Below are 14,786 nucleotides of genomic sequence, written 5' to 3' on the forward strand. Positions count from 1 at the left end.
CTGGCCCACCATTATAGGAAAAATCATAAAGCCTTTGAATGAAAACAAACGCTGTTGTGACAGTGATGTACACTGTCTGATGGTATATATGCATCAATCTATCAATCGTTTGTTGTAAGACTCAGATAATTATTTTTTAAAAGCTAGACATTTTAAATGAGAATAAGAAAGAAAAGTATTTCTTTGTGCCCCCCTTTCCCTGTTAATGCCCTACCTGCCCCCCTGGCAACACTTTGCTAGACCCGCCCCTGCACAGTTACCAGCTGTCAGCTACTTAGAAAAGGATCCTGGTGTTATTTGTCTCTCAGAAACAGTTCATAACTTCCCTTCAACTCATTCATGTCACCTAAAAGGTAAACCTGTTTCTCCATCACCTGTTCAGCTCTGATGATCCAGTAAGGACATCTCCTGGTTTCATCTTCATGTTTCCCTCTCACCACATAACCAAACCATATCATGACCAGCAGCTTTTTTGCAGCTGTGGCTCCAGCAAACATCAGCTGATACTAGAAATTAATATTAAATAAATTCTAACAACAGCTGATCAAGCTTAAACGTGCTGCTGTTGTTTAGCGCGACATCCGCTGGTTTCCTCTTTCGGCGCAAAGTGGGCGATAAACACACAAGAGAAAAGACGATCAGCTGATCACTGATCAGTTTTCATGATTGAAGTAGAAACGGGAGAGGGAGGGGAGAGAATGAGAGAAGAAGAGGCAGCTGTGCAGCGTAAAGACACAGAATAACTCCAGCTTTGTGCCTTTTTCATTGTAGCTGAATTACGGGACAAACTGTTCCTTTTCACCTCAATAAGAAACGCGTAATATTTTCTCTGAATACCAGACGGGACGGTTGGCAACTCTAATAACTTATGAACAAAATAAAGTTCAACATCATTAACTTCATAGCACCCACCCAGCTGTATAGAAACTCCGTCATGCTAGCTAGCTCGCAGTACGGAAAAAGTCAGAATAACGAAAATAAACTCCACCTAAACTTGGTTCATATCTGACCCAGAGAGACTGCAGGTCATAACTTCTTACCTGAAGTTCAGTTCACACTTGGACCAGCGGCCGCCTCGGGTCTCTTTTCCTTCTGCGTCCCTTTTCCTTCATCCACCTGCTGGCCTCCACCACTTGCTAATGTTACTGAATCTGTGGAAGCTCCGCGATAGCCACCACACGAAGTAACGAGTAACGACCCTATCTAAATCCCAGTAACGAGTAACGCGTTCCTGATTTTGGCATAATAACTAGTTACCGTGCTCGTTACCACAATAATAACGTAGTTACTGTAACGCGTTACTTAATAACGCGTTAGTCCCAACACTGGTTATGACAGAAGTTTAACAGAAAGTGAACTTCCTTCTCATTTGTGCTTTTTAGATTTCAGTATGTTGAATCATGCAAAAAATAAAAACAAATAAATATACACTAAGGGTGTTGCATGACCACCTTCAAAGATTCATTCTGAGCTTGAAAGATCCCTGAAGGTAATGCACAATCCAGTCAACACCAGATCGTACAGTAGTTAGGAATTTGGGTCATTTAAGGTGTGGGACACATGTTTTAACCAAACCAGGCTGTGGGGACTCACTGCGCGGGTAATGAGAGGTTTTCCCTGCAGAAAGCGGGTGAGGATCTGCTGTTGGATCCTGGGCAGGTCATACTCAGATATTGTCTCGTGGCCACGTTCCAAGCTGTACTGGCAGTTGGACAAAACCAGAGGAAACAGGTCCTTCTCCACATCATAGCTGATCACATGCTGCTCCATTAGCTCCAACAGACTCACTGTGTAGTCACTGCAGACATCACAATGTAGATATGAACTTTAATCTTCCAACATTTCTTTTCCAAATAATTTTGAATAAATGTTGGTCTAGAATGAAGAAAAATGTTTGTTGAGCAAAACTTAACTGTATTATATTTACAATATATAATATATCAATGGCATCGGTTATGTGGCTCTGTGTTTCTATGTCAAGCTCCAAGGCGAAAGGAAGGATTTTTAATACTAACACCTGTGAATGATACTCATTTGACTCACCTAACTTAAGACTATTGACGTTTCACTTGAACTTCAGGTAGAAAATAGATAGGTAGAAATAAAATGCAGAATAAATGGTACAACAGGTACAGAATAAAGTACCTGTTGTCCTCTCGTGTGTGACGGTCCACTGCATTCACCAACTCATTGTGGAGAGTCACCAGATAGCTGACCAGCCCTGTGGCACACAGGCCTGGACCCTGCCGACGGGGCAGGAGGTACCTGAGGTCACTGTCCAGGTCCAAATCCCTGCTGCAAAATTCTTCTGGAATTTTTATTTCATCTATAGTTTTGAAAGGACAGATAAATAATTCCTTATTTGTAATACAGCTTTTTCCATTACTTTGACTTATGTGGTATATACACAAAAACATCAATTATTGTACTCGACTGTAGCAGACAAAATGATGACTATTGTCATGTAGAGTACACTGTAAATGTATGTTCTCACAGGGCAACTGAAATCAATCAAGAACTGCACTGTTCTTTTAAGTTAAATTGAAGACATGTTATTCATTTATTTATCTTTTTAATTTCAACACAATGCACAGAACAAAATAGTTTAAGGAGAGACAAGAAAATATGTAATAACATAAACAGATTGAATGTGAAGGTGAGACAAAGAGCAGGTTAGTGCTTTACTTACTGCCGGTCACAGAGACTCTTAGCTCATTCCATGTTTTCAGGAAGGTCTCAATGTGTTTTTGATACCATGGGCTCATGTCTGGAACAAATAATTTAGAAACAGTGACTAAAAACTTAAAAAAAGACAAAAGGCAAAGAAACAGTGACTACATTTTTATGACATGAAATGAAACAGAGAGAAAAAAATATGTCAGTTGTCCCTGCAGCAAATATTAACTTTGGTGATAGATTTTGTTTTTGATTTCCAAATGAATACAAATTAGTACAACAGTCAATTGTTCAAGTTTAAGTCCATCTAATCTCTGTACCTGTTTGCTGATCAATAAATTCTCTGATGGAACCCGCGATCTCTTCAGTTGCATTCTGGTACTTTCTCACCAAACGTTTCTGCAGCATTAGGATTTCTGGGAGGAATTTGATATGTCGAAATTCTCTTTCCTGTAAAAAGAAGTTTAGATAAATGGCTATCACATCTTTGGTCATTTCTAATTCTGTTACTGAGAATATTGACCCACTTATTGAAACTTTAAAGAGTAATTTATTATGATTTTATATATAGAATGTCAGGATAATACATGTTGCAAAGTAATATTGTAGTTTAATCAAATCTATAGATTTCACAGGTTTGGCTAATCTGTAATTCCAAATTAGCAGCAGGCACAAATGATTGCATGTCTTTATATGCCAATTTGGGCTTGTAGTCTGAAGTCAAGCTACATGTCAGCCCTGTGATTGGATTGTGAACTGCCCAGAACTGACCCCACCTTTCTATCAGTGTTAGATACTGGTGACCCTCTATAAGTAAAACTTTTAGTGCACACAGGAAATAATAGTAATAATCAATAATATTTCTAAAATAGTTTTAGAAACAACATTATTATGAATAATGGGATTCAAATTGGAAAAAAGAAATCAAAGCAGTGAAAGAGCTCAACTACAGAAAAATCAAAAGTCATAATATATAAGGACAAATTTGACATTTAGTCTAAATGTAGCCCTGGCTATATAAATAGTTCATTTATTTTGATGGTTGAATGTAAATGTTATGTGTGTTTAAGAATGAATACAAATGTGTGTTAATTAGATGCACAGCGTTCTTATTTGCATTTTGAGGTGTATGTCATTATTTTCTGTAATGGTATTGGTATGTACTACAGTTCCGGGCCAATCCTGAAGTAGTCTCAGGTAGAGTGGGTTGGAGTAAGTGGGGAGCCGTGTTCACTCCGCGGAAAGAGAGAGGAGAGATGAGGAACAGTGTCATGTGGACGCAGAGTTCATGGGAAGGTGACAAACTTTTATTTTCAGGTTGACGATCAGTGTGAAAGCTGTAGTACCCTACTGTGAGGTAAATATGAATCTGTGAGTTGTGTTTGAAACTCATATATTTACTCATATATTTAGCAAATGGTAATATTGCAGTATGTAATAGTATGTAAATCAGCATTTAGCTGGGTTATTTGATTTGGTAGGAGGAGACAGAGCTCTTGCTGGCATGCCAGAGAGGTCCCTTTTGTTGTGCTTATGTGTTAACGTGGGAACACGTGGATACGGTAACTGCGAGTGCTGCTGCCGCGCCCTGCTAGTGGCCTTGACCCAGTTTCCCCCGCTATCCCCTTGAACTACCTGGAGGTGTGAGTACTATTGTTTGCACGTGCTTTTTATTTTAGTGCTTGGCAACAAGTGAAGCGGCCAAGTTGTTTTAGGTCCCAATGCACCCGAGCCACGACTCAGGCCTGCAATGAGGTGTTTGTTAACACAGAAAGACTGTTGCAGTTAAGGAGTGTGTGTGGGCCCACCATATTATTTAATCATTTGGTTACAGTTGATATTAGATACCTAACCATTGCTCGACAACTTTATTAATGTTACTTATTTTCTTTTGTTTTTTAGAAGTATTTTATAATTGACCTGCTTGTGTCTGGTTTATTTCCATATAGTCTATTTTATTGCACAATTCATGTCACAAACATCAAAATGGGAGTATCAGTAGTAAAGACCCCTCTCAATAGAACGTGGGGCGGGTGTTACATAAAGGTTGCACAAAAGGAAAATTTCAGGATTGTTAGAAATGCACAAGAGCAGTGAATTCCAAATAATTTTGTGAAAGCGTTACATCTGTGAGACACACACCTTCTGCAGGAACCTCCAGAGCAGGGGGAGCTCCTCCTTTTGATCATTAGTCTCCATAATGTGTGTGAGGCTGAGCAGCGACAGCCTCTCCCTGCAGCTCCACACTGCTGAGCTGTCGACCTCAGAGCCCTGTTGCAGTGAGGCGAGGAAGCTACAGTCATCACCGTGGATCGTCCTTATGATGAAGTTGGAAGATACACGGGAGTCATTTCTAATGGTTCCCTTTGCCTCTTGTAGGAGTTGGTCAAGATCCTGGACACAAAATATTGGTAAAGGCAGTTATGTACAAATAAGACTGAAAAAATATCAGTTATAAAATGAAAAAAGTCAAAACATGTAAATAGTGATTTTAAAGAATTACCTTCAACTTTGGTGTCATAATATCTGTAGCCACAGTAGTCTCCCAGGTGTTTCTGGATTCTTTGGATGTAAGGTGAGGGTCAATAGTAGCTAGAAAAAACATTTACATAGCCATTGGTTAAACAGTCAAATACCAGTTTCCATATTTGTTGACATTTAATCCTCACGAACAATTCCTGTCTATGGAGGTCTGCTTTATTCAAATTATTATTAAGTTTCTTTTCACAGTCTTTTGTCCTGCCATGTATGTCCTTTAACAAATGGCTTCCTTACAGTTACTGGCATGTGGTAGTTCTTGAAGTGATCTGAGCACCAAGTGAACAGATGTTACAGTGTCGTCAGCTCCTTTTCCCAGTGCCTGTGACAGCTGTTCAAGATCCTTTATTATGTGCAGCCTGAGAAACAAACTGACATCCTCCACAGGTGGCTGGATTATCTGTTGGACAACCTGAAAAAAAAAACAGTGGATAATAGCATCATACTACATGCAAGACAGCAACATCGTTCATTGAGTTGAACTATTTTGCAGAATATTAATCAGTGAACTACACACAACCTAAAACAATGCTAGTCTCACCAAGTCACCAAAAGCTGCTTAAATATTACAGCTACTGTACAAAATAGCTTTAGATACTTTATTTATGATGGTTAAGAGCCTCTAAATTAGAGCTCACCTGAGGTTTCTCTGAGGCTCCCAGCATCATGGCGAGATGTGTAACTAGCCGGACCAGAGTAAAGGGAGTCAGAGACATGTTTTTGGTATCTAAGGCATCTGGGTTGTTTCTCCGTTGAGGGTCTCCCAGAATGTGACCGGGACGTGTTTGATCCCTAAAACAACAGATTTGCATGAGTAAAAAGTAGAGTAGGTCTCCCCCCAGTGCAAAACAGGTGACCTTTAGAAGCGCAAGCACACATGTGAAAGTTAATATAATATTACCCTTGTGCTGCTTTTAGAAAATTTAATTTTGACAATTAGTTCACAAGGTTATACTATGCATAAAATATGTATTGTTTTTAAGAGTATACTTGAAGTACAGCCATAACAAGACAAATAAACCCACTCTAACAAAAACAGACCAAACTGCTGCCGTTCTAAAACAAACTGAACTCTGCTTCTTATATTACACACGCAGCATCTACAATCTCAAAAGAAATAATCTCTGGAAGAAAAACCAGCAAACACAGCTAACAAAGAAATTAAAGAAAAAAAAACTGTATTGTATACAACAAACAAAAAAAGTATTCTGACTGACATTTTGTCTTTGAAGATATGTGTTACTCTTTCTTTGTGGAAAATTTGATATCACTATGTGACAGCCTCTTTTTAATACATACTGGTTGTGAATACTAACCAGTTTTTCTGCAGTATCCATGAAAAAAAATCTGAACTCATTCTTTACAGTTTTTTTTTTAAAACTAAACCTTTCCAACACAATGAATACACAGAGTATGTAATGGTACTGGGTCTGTGACCCAGTGTTTTGTGTGTTTTAGTTTTATTTTTTGATTATTGTTATTTTCTCAGTGTTTCCTGGTTTATTTTGAAACAGTCTTTGTGTCTTTGTCATTGTGTTTAGTGTCATTTCCCCTGTGGCGTCATTATGTTTATTCTAGTTGGCTGTTTCCCCATGTGTTTCCACTTCCCCTCATCACCTCCTGTGTGCATTTAAGTCCTCTGTTTTCCTTTGTTCATTGTCAGGTCATCTGTTTATTCCACATCATAGTTCTCACAGTCTTCATAATTTTTATAGTTAGTTTTCCAGTTTAGTTGTCATACCTGTTTTGCCTTAGCTTTTGTGTTTTCTCCTTTCATCAGCCCAAATAAAGTCTCGCTTTTGTTTAAAGATTCCTTTCTCAGTGTCTGCTTTTTGGTCCATTCTCAAAAGACATCGCCGTGACAGAGCAATTCAATGATATCAAACTACTGGTCGGAATCGTCTCGTCAGAATTTTCTGTTCACGGTGCAGTCTCATTGTTAAACTTTTTAAATGCACAAAAATGAAAACTTATAAGTTTAAAAAATTGACAATGGGAATTTAGTTTATTTTACTTCACAAAATAAAGGATAATGTTGATTTTAAAAAAACAACCCACTAGAATAACAAATGTGCTTCTTTTAACAGATTTACCAATAAAAAAACCCAAACTTGAATGATTTCTGTCGTTCATATTTTATACAAGAGAAAGTTTTGTACAAAATCAGTTTATCTGCATTTTTGATGGTTCCCTCGTGCGAAATACCAGAATAATTTCTTTTTAATATTCCAGTATTGTTTTAATAGACAGCACAAATTATATAGCAATTTTTTTCTACAAAGTTTTACTTTATCAGTAAAGAGATTTATTTAATGCAGTATTTTGCTTTACAATTACTGACACTCACTCGTGCAATGGAACTTGTGTGAATCCAGGCAAGGCTATGTGATGTTCCCCTCCAACGTCTGCGCCACACTCCAGACATCGGCCTCTCTCCATGGGCCGGCCGCACTGCAGTGCAAGATTAAACATACAGTATAATTATAAAACATCGAGTCTGTAATAATTGTGAAGAATATATTAACTGGAACAGCAAAAAAAATGGCTTACCATATCAACACAGCATGGGTGATTATTTGGACAGACTGTGAAAAAGACATAATATAGATTAATCTGTGAATTTATGGTCAGGTTTATGCAAATTACTCCTGAACCAAGTCTGCCATCTTGGTAAAACATCTGACCAATCTATATTAACTTTTATTCAATGGTCAGCAAAAATGACCAGCTAAATCTTAAAAACTAAATCTCTAGTGAATTTGCCCCATAATGAAGCTTTTTAAAAGCTTTGTGTCCCCTGGAAGTGCTATTGGTCGATTGTGGCTCAAGAGTTTGGAGTTTGCCTTGTAATCGGAAGGTTGCCGGTTCGAGCCCCGGCTTGGACAGTCTCGGTTGTTGTGTCCTTGGGCAAGACACTTCACCCGTTGCCTACTGGTGGTGGTCAGAGAGCCTGGTGGCGCCAGTGTCTGGCAGCCTCGCCTCTGTCAGTGCGTCCCAGGGTGGCTGTGGCTACAATGTAGCTTGCCATCACCAGTGTGTGAATGGGTGGATGACTGAATGTGTAAAGCGCTTTGGGGTCCTTAGGGACTAGTAAAGCGCTATACAAATACAGGCCATTAACCCTTTGGTGGAGCAGAATTCTACCAAAGATTTCAATTCAGGGTTGTTTTGGGTGCCATATCTCTTTTTCATAATGTCTTTCAAATCATTTAAGGTTTAGCATGATGACTGAAATATAGGTCATCCAAATATTTTGAAAGGTTGTCAAATTGTCAGAATACCCAGTTACAAGAACAGATCATTAAAAATGAATTTACTTGCATATATGAAAGGAATAATACTTACCATACCAAGTGAGCTGGCCCTGATAGTGTGTTTCTTGTTGTTGTATGGCTGCCTGGGCAACAGCTAACATGTCATCAGGCATTGTGGGTATAAAAGCCCTCTGTAGGTTAAATTAAGTGAAAATCTAATAAATGCCATAAAGGTAACATTAATCTTATCTTGCTGAAGTTATCCATTGCAGAGAGTAAGCAGCACAGATGTATCCTTCTTCTATTTTTGAGTGTTATTGTGTTTGCTGAGTTGTATTCCTGGAGCCAGTAAAGACTAGCTTCACTTTCATCTGCTTCGTTTTAACATCTGCCTTAACTATGACATTATCTCAGAGTATCTGCAATGGGAAAAATATCTAATATGTGGGAGTTGTGATGATTTAATGGTTAATATAAAAAAAAAGATTTTAAATGTGTTGGTCACTGTCCATCCTTGAGCACTATTTTGAAATAACAATTCCCAAAACTGTTTACTTTTTGTAGATAAACCTGACTCCATATTACATAGCTCAAAGGCACATTAGCATACCACTATCTTATCCAAACCTAGTCATTTCTGGAAATAAAACTAAAATCAAGGGTTTGAAATGTGATTCCACAAACTAATGGGTAAAACCATGTGGCTAAATCAATCTTTTATATACAATCACACTGTTTACCTGCATATTTTCAGGTGACAGGCCAATGTTTTTCAGTGGCATCAGCAGAGGGTGACTCCCTGTGAGCAGCACAGCTGCTAGATGGATGATCAGCTCGATAACAGTGTTTTCCTCAATGGTATTACCAGGTTGGATGGTAAGAGCTCCCAGTCTGTTATAAATCAATGCTGACGCAAAGTTTCTTACTTCTCTTTGGGGCAGGTATCTTGAGCCGTTAATGAGGTCATCAAATCCATTACATTGCTGTTGGGGATACAGAAAACATCTAAGAGAAGCAACACACTTTTTTTTTTTTTTTACTGTGTAACAGTGTTAATAATAATAATAATAAATGTCTCTCTGTGCAAAATGGGTTTAAAAACATAAACAACTGTGGGATACTGTTTGTCCATGATTTGAACTGGGGAACAAATTGTGGCAGGGTAAGCCTGATATCCTGATATTTGTATCCCACTGTATTTTTTTTTATATATATAAAGAGCTAATATCACCAAAATTTCATTATAAGAAGTGTTTGTGAACTAAAAATCAATAATTTGGGATGCTGTTTGTCCGTGATTTGGACAGCCCAGTGTGTGGTCCTGACGCAGGGGAAACAAATTCTGTTGGGGGACCTACCTTGGCACCGCTGTTGTGCAGGCGAAGCCAAAGACAAGATATGTTTCATCATATTTTCTATTCTTTGGTTTTGAAGGAAGTTGGTTTGTAAGCAAATTTGGCGATGCTTCATTCTCTGCTTTGCATTTGTGTGGGAGCCCCGTCAAGAATCCGTCCATATGCTAGTAGTGTGCGAGCATCCTTTTTTTTAAAATTCTTACTGCGCCCCCACTTTGGCAACCTCTGCCTTAATACATTAGCAAGGCAATCTGTGATATAATAGTCTAACTAGCTGTAGATATTGACAGTTAACCATGTCATACACAGATCAAGCCCTCTAATTTAGCATTTTTTAAATTAATATTTTAATACGCTTTATGATAAATCAAGATGTAGGCCAGTGTTTTAGCTTGATACCACTGTTTATCCGATGGCATGCCATATCTGGCTCGATTGTGGTTTGGGTTAAGTGGCCCAGGCTCATAGAAAACAGGTCTGGCCCGGATCTGGCATCAAGCTGGCACTTCTGACTGACTGGTGTCATGGCAGAGTGTATGTTACGGTCCTAGCTGGGCCTCCTGAAACTGCCCTTGTGTGGGTGTGGTGTTTTCTCTCTGCCTCTTCCTCTCTTGCTCCACCCCTCTGTCTCTCTCTTGCTCTTCTCTCTCCCCAGGTCACAGCTGCTGCTCCATGGCCTCATTTACCACCTGGGCCCAGTCAGCAATCACCTGCCTGAGGTTATATAAGCTGGGGTTGAACTGGATGTATGAGGGTGGTTTTCTCTGGTGTCTCCGCTTTGTGGTCTAGATGTGTGATTGTCCTGCCTGTGGTGTGGAGTTGTGGAAGGAGTGTGCAGTGTAGCTGCTACATGTGAGTAGTGTGGGCTTGTGGGCCTCGGCAGCAGTAAAGTTAGCTGCTGCTAGTGACAGGGTGAGCTTGTGGGCCCCTGGAAGTGCCTCCTTGTGGTGTGGAGTTTGTTTGGTTGTTGTGTTCTTTGTTGTTGCAACCTTTTTCTTTTTCTAGTGTTATTGGTGAAACGGTGTTGCCGGCTCTTTATGTTAAGATTATCTATAATTAAAAACTATTTTATTTACTAAACACCTCTGTCTGTTCTCCTTTCATTCTGTTATGGACTCATTTGTTACCAGTCCCCATACACACCCCTAGACCTTCATTGTGGGGAGGTAACAGTGCATGTCAACCAGATGTGGGCCAGGTCTGGCAATGATGGTACTTTTTATGTTCCTATTTTAGTTAGAAGACACAAATGCCATGTTGCAATACTATACTGCTATGGTAGCCAATGTTTCAAATGCAGGTTTGTGAGTGTACACTTTATCCAAAACCTAGTGAGGGTTTACTCATGTTTACCAATGGGATTTGGGATTTTATTCATGAGTGATGTTAAGGTGGAGTGCAACTTGGACCGGCAGATTGGTGTAGCCTCAGCAGTAATGCACTGTACCAGACTGTTATAGAGAAGAGAGAACCAAGATGTAATTTATCAGTTATCTGCATTCCAGCACTCACCTACGGTCATGAAATCTTGGGAGTGACCAAAAGAACAGGGTCACGAGTACAAATGACCAGTGATGGGAATAACGGTGTTATATGTAACGGTGGAGCTAAGGGGGCAAAACAATCACATGAGTGCTGCTGTTTGGCTGAGGAAGAATAAAGTAGTCCTAGTAAACCAATCACATGACCACTTCAAGATGACAAAGCAACAAGGTGATATATACCAGTTTTTTTAATTGTGTTGATAGGCCACGTAAAACCAGAGTCATGATAAACAATATATAAGAGTTGTTTTCTTGAATACTTTCATCACGTTTACTGTGTAAGGGCAGTGCTAGCAAGCACTCTCTACATATGACCAAAAAATAAAACAAAAAACAGCCCTTTCGTGTTGGTGGAAAAATGTACAATGTCAACCAATCAAAAAATGATATGGCAACATGACATTTGGTTGTTTAACAAGAGGGGGAAGTTTTAGGAGTGACGGTGAGAAAGAGAGAGACAGAAAGAAAGAGAGCGGAAATGAGAGAGAGCGAGTTTTGAGATGTGAGACATTTGTGACGTTTAGCGTGTTTGGAGTGTGTAGTTAATGTGTTGTCTTGTGTAGTGTAGTGGATAGTTTTGTGTTGTGGGTCAGAACAATGAGGCGACTGCTGAATGTTACAGGTGCTGCCAAAAAGTCACCAAAGGCAGATTACAGTGTAAACGGTGTCTCCAGGTAGAAAACAGGAGGAGTGATACACCTGCTGCTGTCAGACCTGCAGGTATCAGGCTGTGATGTTCTCCTTTATAGTGGACAGAAATTATTTTTTGGAGTGGCACAAATAATTTGTGTGGCATCTTATTGAATTCAGAACACCTGATTGTTATGTAAATAGTTTGAAATGGTTAGTTAAAAAAGGGTAAAAGGTAAATGGCTGTAAATAACTTTGTTGTTTGCAAAACTTGTGCATATGATTTTAAAATTTACAATTTATATTTGCATTTAAAGTTATGAAAAACATGTTTGTGGTTGTTACAGTAAAAACTATAACTTTTTCTACTCTGATTTTTACGTTTTTGTCTGATTTTAGATCAGTTTTGCTAATATAGCATGTCAAAATGAAAACATAACTGTAAATTCAGACACATGAGGTTGTGCTGAAAAGGATGATACCCAACAAGGCAAATTAAATAGTTTTTAAAGGTGAAATGTAGAAGGGAAAATCTAAAGTAGTCAAAAATATGCCAATTATATCCTGGACCCCAGAGGGTTAAACTTTTTCTTTTTTTTTTAAAGTAACGCAATAGTTACTTTTCCTAGTAATTAATTACTGTTAGAATCTTGTAACTCACTTACTAACTCAGTTACTTTTTTGAATAAGTAACTAGTGAGTATAATTGCCCAACTTGCCCAACACTGCAAATGACTAAATTACTTTCCTCTGCAAGGTGGCTGGACTCAGATTTAGAGCTAGGATTAGGAATTAAGACATTGGGATAGAGCGTAGAGTAGAGCTGTTTCTTAAAATTATTAATTATTGGATATTATTATTATCCAGATTCTAATTTTGCCACTGTTCATACCTTGGGAGTAGGATGAAGACCCCTGTTTTCAGATCTGTACAGAGTTGTGACCTCTCGGAAAAGAGCCAGCAGGAGGAACACTGTCCGATTCCTTCGTGTAGCCATACATTTCTAGTGTATTTCAAATAAAAACAATAATAAAAATCACAAGTATAAATAAAGATAAAAGTAAAAATGGGCATATAGAGTACAGCACTATGGTGAGTACAATAACTATACAACTAAGCATTTACGGTCTTAGCAGTGATACTGTACAACATCACTTGCAGTGCTCTATGAATAATGAGAAATGTTTCAATAAACTACCCACCCACGGTTTCATCAAAACAATATAACAGTAATAGGTAGATGAAACATGAAGGAGTGTCCGTAATATATTTATTACAGGACAGAAATACCTCACAGACTTCTTCTATCTGCTCGATGTTGCCGTCTACTAGTGCCTTGGCAACTGCATCTCTCACAGCCTTGTACTCCTCTCCATACACAAGATACTGGTCCATCAGGCCTCCATCTTCATTCTTTTGACACTGTGAATGAAATTACAAAGCAAATGTGTTTAAGTACATAAATTAGACCTGAGTTATTCTGGTGACTATGAATTAGTTAGATAACTGGCATAAGTTGTACACCATGGTTTGTTTCAGTGTTTGTAAATAAAAAGCTACAATCAAAAGGGTTGATGTAAGGCTCTAAAGGGTTGATGTACAATCTTTAATACACTCAACAAAAATATAAACGCAACACCTTTGTTACTGCTCCCATTCCCCATGGGATGGACGTAGAGACCTAAAATTCATTCCAGATACACAATATAACCATCCCTCCCAAACAGTGGTCACAAATCAGTCCAAATGTGTGGTAGTGGGCACATCTGCTATATTGAGATAATCCATCCCACCTCACAGGTGTGCCACATCAGGATGCTGATCTGACATCATGAGTAGTGCACAGGTGTACCTCAGACTGCCCACAACAAAAGGCCACCCTGGAATGTGCAGTTTTTTGCGCTATTGGGGGTCTGGGGACCCAGAACCGGTCAGTATCTGGTGTGACCACCATTTGCCTCATGCAGTGCAACACATCGTCGCATGGAGTCTATCAGATTGTCAATTGTGGCCTGTGGAATGTTGGTCCACTCCACTTCAATGGCTGTGCGAGGTTGTTGGATATTCGTGGGAACTGGTACACGCTGTCGTATACGCCGGTCAAGCACATCCCGAACATGCTCAATGGGTGACATGTCCGGTGAGTATGCTGGCCATGCAAGAACTGGGACATTCTCAGCTGCCATCTGCCCTGAACAATGTGAACCATGATTCATCCGTGAAGCGCACACCTCTCCAACGTGCCAGACGCCATCGAATGTGAGCATTTGCCCACACAAGTCTGTTACAGCGACGAGCTGGAGTCAGGTCAAGACCCCGATGAGGACGACGGGCATGCAGTTGAGCGTCCCTGAGACGGTTTCTGACAGTTTGTGCAGAAATTGTTTGGTTGCGCAAACCAATTGTTCCAGCAGCTGTCTGGGTGGCTGGTCTCAGACGATCTTGGAGGTGAACCTGCTGGATGTGGAGGTCCTGGGCTGGTGTGGTTACACGAGGTCTGCGGTTGTGAGGCCGGTTGGATGTGCTGCCATATTCTCTGAAACGCCTGTGGAGACGGCTTATGGTTGAGAAATGAACATTCAATGCACGGGCGACAGATCTGGTTGACATTCCTGCTGTCAGCATGCCAATTGCACGCTCCCTCATTGCTTGTGGCATCTGTGGCATTTTGCTGTGAGACAAAACTGCACATTCCAGGGTGGCCTTTTGTTGTGGGCAGTCTGAGGTACACCTGTGCACTACTCATGATGTCAGATCAGCATCCTGATGTGGCACACCTGTGAGGTGGG

The 14,786-nt window shown here is 39.6% G+C and overlaps 1 pseudogene across 1 annotated transcript in view; it reads right to left on the reverse strand.

Moving 5' to 3' along the window:
* Positions 1-14,786, reverse strand: part of LOC145420646 (E3 ubiquitin-protein ligase rnf213-alpha-like) — a 60,703-nt pseudogene that overhangs the window by 4,929 nt on the left and 40,988 nt on the right. The window contains exons 49-62 of the transcript XR_013901962.1: positions 13,288-13,419; positions 12,890-13,000; positions 9,209-9,451; positions 8,560-8,659; positions 7,765-7,799; positions 7,562-7,665; positions 5,853-6,006; positions 5,452-5,626; positions 5,180-5,268; positions 4,819-5,070; positions 2,997-3,126; positions 2,690-2,767; positions 2,146-2,326; positions 1,594-1,798 (exon numbers count right to left, since the gene is read on the reverse strand). The product of XR_013901962.1 is annotated as an E3 ubiquitin-protein ligase rnf213-alpha-like (transcript). The remainder of the gene's footprint in view (positions 1-1,593; positions 1,799-2,145; positions 2,327-2,689; positions 2,768-2,996; positions 3,127-4,818; positions 5,071-5,179; positions 5,269-5,451; positions 5,627-5,852; positions 6,007-7,561; positions 7,666-7,764; positions 7,800-8,559; positions 8,660-9,208; positions 9,452-12,889; positions 13,001-13,287; positions 13,420-14,786) is intronic.

Source organism: Astatotilapia calliptera, chromosome 15 (assembly GCF_964374335.1).
Source record: "Astatotilapia calliptera chromosome 15, fAstCal68.1, whole genome shotgun sequence".
NCBI lineage: Eukaryota > Metazoa > Chordata > Actinopteri > Cichliformes > Cichlidae > Astatotilapia > Astatotilapia calliptera.